We start from the raw sequence: 6,588 nt of genomic DNA on the forward strand, positions 1-6,588 counted from the left end.
TCAAGTAAAATATCTTTAATTTGTTTGTTTTTGTCAAAGATTAACATATTTCAATAATGGTCGACAAATTCTTCAAATTTGAATGGGTATAAACATCAATAATGAAATGTTGGAGTGAAATTTTAAACTAATCATATATTTATCAATATATCTATTTTTTTAAGTTACAAAAATAATTTATCATGATCTAATAAAAATTGAGACGTAACTACTAAAAAAATATATGATAGTAATAATATTATATATTACAAATAAGAGTAATAACTTTACTACTAATAATATTAATAATACTAATAGTAATAATGTCACATAAGGCAAAAATTGACCAAAAACTTTGTCCCTTCTTTTCGGTCACTTGAATTGGATCAACCCATGAGATTGTTGGGTCGGAAGCTCAGTATTTTTCTACAGGGATTCTTCATGTAGTCTAACTTTTCTTCTGTACCCAAACCTTTTTAAAATACTTAAAATACCTATTGATTTTTGTACTAATACCTCCTCAGTATACAAATATTCGATTTCAAAATTCGAGGTGGTATTAGATTTTAAAATTCGATTAATAAAATTATCACATTTTTAAATATGATTAAAGAAATTATCAGATTTTGGAATATGTTTAATATTATTAATGGATCTCAAAATATATATATATTAGATATATTTATCTATTAGTTTTAATTTTGTTTTTAATTAAAAATCTGATAATTTCTCTAATTGAATTTTGAAATACAGAACTTTTCTAAACATTTTTTGTTTGAAATATATGGTGTCACTACAAAAATTTATAATTCTAATGGGGTTTATTAGTTAAGGTTGTAATAACCTCCTTTAAGAAAATGAATATCAGAGGTTTTAGAAACCTCTGTTAAGTGTCAGGGGTTTCGAAATGAACCCCAGTGAAATTTAGGTTTCACCTTTTTTTTCATTTCTTCCTTTTCATAACTTTTAAAATTTTCAGTTTGAATATTCAACTTTTCTCTCTTTCTCATGGTGTACCTACGACGAAGATGAAGAAGCTTTCGCTCTTCTCTGTGTGCCTTCCACCGTTCTCCCTCTTCTTACGTGTGACGATATTTCTCTTTCGATTTTATCTCTCTAATTTCGTCTCAGTCCCATTTTGAAGTTCTCATTTTGGTTGTGCGTCGCTGCCCTCGATTTTTGAATTGATTTCAGTTTCTTTCTTTCTCATGCCCTAACTCAGTTCTTTGCCTAACTCTTTCGATTTCCATAATTTATGTTATGTTTCCACGGGCCATGAGATCTGCAGAGACTCAAGAGAGAAAATCGATGCTTTGGTTACAGGGATAGGAACTGGAGGATTAATAACAGGTGCTGGAAAATTCCTCAAGCAGAAAAACCCAATCATCAAGGTATATTTTTTTTCTTAGCCAAGTTTGGAACCAAAATCTTGTTTCCCTTCTTTAATGGACTATTTATAGATTAATATCATGTTACTTTAAGCATCACTAGTTGTTGCTTCTTGAGGTTACAGATGCAACCACAGATACCTAATATTGGGACTCATTACTATTAATCAAAAGTTCAGTGGTTTTGGTTTGCAAATGCAGTTTTAGAGGTATGGTGATATCGCTATGTTGTTCTTCTAGTTTGAATCTATGCACGAATTGGATAAAATTTCTTCTTCATCAATTTTTTGTTTCTGGTAGCACAAACCTAGTAAGATTTTTTTTTTCTAGATTCATAGTTAAAATTAATATAGTGCTTCTTGATGATTCAATAGAGCTGGAAACAATGTCATGGTAGGCATTCCATAGAGTGGGAAATAGTGTGCTTGATAAAAGAAAGGTAGGTGAAGGAGTGATTTTCCTGGAAAAAAAAAAAAGCTGGTCAAAATTAATCATGATGTATATACATAATCTATGTTAGAAATGTGTGAGATAACCATACGAATTATTTTGAATTTTGTAAGTGGTGTATTATTTATTTTGTAGGTGCCTTGGGTCAAGTGAGTCATGCCTAAATCCAAAAGAGTTAGTGATGACAAGACTAACAGAAGTGGAAGGAGGGGTATGGTTCTTCCTTTTCAACCTTTATCCCTCACTTTTGATGAGATCAAGTATTCTATAAACATGCCACGGGTACTTAATTTTCAAGTGAAATCTTCCCATTTATATTTTAGAGCCTACTTCAACTTTTTTTGCTCCAAGTTGACAAGGAAATTGCTATAGCACTAAATTTTGTCTGATATTTGTGGAAAAATAATTAGAACTGTTGTATTATTGTAGGAAATGAAACAACAAGGAGTTTTTGAAGAACGTCTAGAACTTTTGAAGGTTGTTAGTGGTGTCTTTAGGCCAGGAGTACTAACAGCTCTGATGGGTGTAAGTGGTGCTGGTAAGACTACTTGATGGATGTTCTAGCTGGAAGGAAAACTGGTGGATATATTGAAGGGAACATCACAATATCTGGATACATAAAGAGGCAAGAAACATTTGCAAGAATCTCAGAACAATTTGATATTCACTCACCCAATGTTATAGTTTATGAATCTTTGCTATATTCGGCCTGGCTTCGTTTACCCGGTGAAGTTGATCGCGCAACTAGAAAGGTACAACTTTCTTCTGTCTAAATTGAAACAGGAAACTCATCACTTAAGTTCTGAAAGAATGATCAGGTTCTCTCATGAAAACTTCTCTAAGTACAGAGAAAAGAAGAAAGAAAAATTATCCATAAACTAAAATTAATTTTGGTATGCTATAATTAGCTTATAACTTCTACTTATCAATTATCATTTTTAAATTGGATTCCAAAGTGGGGAAAATTCATTAACATTTTCTTTAATTGTGTTTAAGCTATGCCAACTTTTTGTTAACTAAATTGACGGTGCCAACCCTACAGTGTAGGACGGTATCAAACTCGGAGCCAATGTATTTTTGTTAACTAAATTCTTTCCTTTATGCTAATATATGTTTCTTGAATATAACTCTAAAAATGGGCAGGATTTAATGACTACTACATTGAGCAATTAGAAGTTAACTCTTGATGGTTATAAGGTAATCTCGTAAAGTTTGTCTCTTATTCCTGCTGTATTATTTCAAATCATATTATATGCATTGCATTAGGGGTGGGCATGGATCGGATATTTAATGATCCAATCCACATCCATTTTAGATCCAAATAATTAGATTAGATTTTTGACCCAAATCCATATTTTTAGCAAAAGTAGTTTGGATTTTTTTAAAATCCAGATCTAAATATTTGGATCAAGATTTAAATCCAATCCAAATATTTGGATTAAGTTTAAAATCCAGAATCCATTTTTAATAAAAGAAATTTAAATTGAATTTCTTAAAGCAATTTTAAAATCCAGGCCCTACGACTCGGATGGGATCGACGACCCGGACGGACCCGACGACCTGGACAACCCAGACGGGCCCGACGACCCGAACGACCCGAACGGGCCCGAAAACACGAACAGGCTCGACGAGGCGAACGAGCCGGATGACCCGAATGGGGCCAACGACTCGGACGGGCCAGACGACCCGAACGGACCGGTCCAAATAGTCGGGCCCAATTGGGTAGTCGGGCACGTTCGAATCGTGGGGCCTGTCTGGGTCGTCAGGTACGTCAAGGTCATCAGGCCCGTCTGAGTCGTCGGGCCCATCTGGGTCGTAGGGCCTGTCCGGGATGTCGAGCCCGTCTGGGTTGTAGGGCCTGTCCGGGTCGTAGGGCTCGTTCGTGTCATCGTGCCATCCGGGTCGTAAGGCCCGTGTAGGTCGTCAGGCTCGTCCGGGTCGCCAGGCCCGTTAGGGTCGTCCAAGTCGTCAGGTCTGTTTGGATCGTCGGGCCCATTCGGGTCGTTCGGCCCGTTCTTGACGTCGTGCCCATCCGGGTCGTAAGGCCCGTGTATGTTGTCGGGCCCGTCCGGGTCGCCAGGTCGTTTGGTCCATCCAGGTCGTCCGGCCCATCCGGGTCTTCGGGCTCGTTCGGGTTGTCACGCCTGTTCGGGTTTTTGGGCTTGCCTGACTCTTTCGGGTCTTTGGGCTGCCTGACATGTTTTCGTCATTGGTTCTGCCTAGTCCGTTCAGGTTTTCGGGTCCGCGTGACCCTTTCGGGTCTTCGGGTCTGCCTGAGCCGTTCGGGTCTTCGGGCTCGCCTTACCCCGTTCGATTCTTTGAGCCTGCCTTACTCGTTCGGGTCATCGGGCTTGCCTGACCCGTTCGGGTCTTTGGGCCTGCCTGACCCGTTCAGTTCTTCGAGCCTGCTTGACCCATTCGGGTCATCGAGCTCGCTTGGCCTGTTCGGGTCTTCGAGCTCGCTTGGCCCGTTCGGATCTTCGAACCTGCCTAGCCTGTTTGGGTCTTCGGGCTCACCTGGCTCATCAGGTCATTGGGCCTGATCGATTCGTTCGGTTTGTCGGGCCCGCCTATCTCGTTCATATCTTTAGGCCCGCCCAACCTCTTATGGTTGTCGAGCCTGTCCGATTCGTATAGGTCGTCGAGCAAGGCTCATCCAAGTCTGAATTTAGTATAGTTCATCTCAACCTTTAGTCTAACCCAACTAAAAATTTAAATTGAAAATTTGGATTGGATTTTTTGGATTATCCATATTTAAAAATCTTGATTTATAAAATGGATATCCAATCCATAAGATATATAAAATGTAAATTAGATTGGAATCCATATCCATTAAATGGATTTTAAATGGATTAGATTTTTAATAAAATGGATTATAAATGGAGTGCATTGGAGCAAAAGTGGATTTGATCAAGAAAATTAAATTTTTTGCCCACTCCTACATTGCATAACTAATAACAATTGAGTAATTTCTAGTCAGATTAACTGTTAAAAAGGCATAACTTCCTTTTTTATTACGTTTGTTCTATAATAAAAAATACCTTTTAGTTATGATTGATAATGTGTTATAATGGACATTTTCTTTTCTAGGTTTGTATTTTTATATGTGCCTTAATCTCTTTTCAATTTTTGGTTGTAGCAGGATTAGTAGCTGATGGGAGGCAAATTGTTGCCCAAGCCAAGTCTGAAGCAACTATGACATGTTTGCTTAATTCTCTTGTAATATAGATGCTTCCTCTCCTCACCCCTTTTATTTATCTAAATGTTTGATGATTACCATATTTTCTTATTACTGTTGTCATGGACTAATTTGACACCTTGTAGCAATCAAAGAAGAATTGTAGTTAAACTAGGAAAAATTGTGAGAATTATTATCTGTAAACATGTGGTTTCTAGGAAGTAGTAGATGAGGACAATGGCATCGGGATTGAGATTTAATAAATCGTCACAACTCCCTATTGAAATCTGCAACCTCTGCATCTGCTTGTTGTGAAATTGGCACCATGCTCTTGGAAGTCTCGTTATTCATTAATCACTTTTCTGTCAATGGTGAATGGTGTTTTGAAAGATTTTATATATTACTGCAGACAAATATATTGGAATGCTATTGTTTCCTTTTGTTAGTTGTTTCTCCTTTTGTTACTATCTTTGCACTGTGGGTGGTAGTATTGAGACACTGAGCAATTTTGGATTTGTGGAGTAGAGTCTGAAATAGTGTGCGGTATTTTAATTTTCAAACTCAGTGCTCTACTATGTAATATTTTACTTTTTGTGTAATATTTTGCAAATACATATATAAGAGATAACTTTGACAATTATCTCATATTTTACCATCATATCCACATATATGATAACTACTATGTACTTTGTCTTTGTTTTCTGTTACTCTAAAATGATAAATCGCCATAGTTTAGATATTTTATACTAGTTTCTTAAATAGTGGTTAACTATCTAATCAAACCTTTTTGTTAGGAATGATAGAAAGTTTGGAAAGATTTTCGGCCAAGAAAACATGTAATCAAATAAATTCCCAAGAAGGTGGGTTCATGTGGTGGTTATTATAAGTTAGCATTGGGTGAAATATGAAATATATTTGAAGATTTTTGTCATAAATTATTTACCTTCATATACTTCTTATAACGAGTTTGCTCAGGATAAAAATGTTATCTTTTTCTTGATATTACTGGTTCAAAATCAAAATTTTCATGTAGGTCCAACATTGCTCATGTCTTAATTATACTTTTTGAAGGCATGTATCTGTGATACATGTTCAGACGTGCTCAGCCACTTTTTAAATACATTGATAAACATATCCTCCAAAAACTGAGAGACTAATAAAGATATTTTGTGTTATTATTATGGGTTTTAATCATACAAAGGGATGAAACAGTCAAACAACCACTAGCGACTTGCACAATAGCTAAGAATTGAGGTTGGTTCATCCATTTTCTCAAGGTTGACTTTGAGTTAAATCTTCAATCATCAGGACACCTCTCCGAGGCAGCTGCAACTCTTATCTTTGCCTCCACCACCGTTGGATCAGCTAGCACCGAGAATAGATACTCTTATAAGGTATTTGAAATTAGCTAAAATAGTACTTTAAAAACCACAATTATGAAGAGTTTTAATTCATTCTTTTGAACACTTTTTGAAGTGGGTTAATTTAACTTTTAATTACATTTTGTAACTGCCAGACTTTATTTCTTGAAGAAATAACCTTGATGTGTAATTCATATGAAGAAAAAAGTATAATATGATCATAGCATGGTGG

At 36.2% G+C, this 6,588-nt stretch overlaps 1 long non-coding RNA gene across 2 annotated transcripts; it reads left to right on the plus strand.

Annotated features, from left to right (window-relative positions):
- Nucleotides 1–854: 854 nt before the first annotated feature.
- Nucleotides 855–5,431, plus strand: LOC114164142 (uncharacterized). Of its 2 annotated transcripts, XR_003599496.2 has the most exons (7): nucleotides 855–1,370; nucleotides 1,493–1,576; nucleotides 1,742–1,806; nucleotides 1,953–2,099; nucleotides 2,247–2,569; nucleotides 2,961–3,014; nucleotides 4,960–5,431. It is a non-coding gene; the product is annotated as an uncharacterized LOC114164142 (long non-coding RNA). The 2 variants fall into 2 exon arrangements; XR_003599497.2 differs by lacking the exon at nucleotides 1,742–1,806 and having other exon boundaries at nucleotides 867–1,370; nucleotides 1,953–2,028.
- Nucleotides 5,432–6,588: the final 1,157 nt, after the last annotated feature.

This window comes from Vigna unguiculata, chromosome 9 (assembly GCF_037176805.1).
Source record: "Vigna unguiculata cultivar grain cowpea cultivar isolate G323 ecotype 2 chromosome 9, ASM3717680v1, whole genome shotgun sequence".
NCBI lineage: Eukaryota > Viridiplantae > Streptophyta > Magnoliopsida > Fabales > Fabaceae > Vigna > Vigna unguiculata.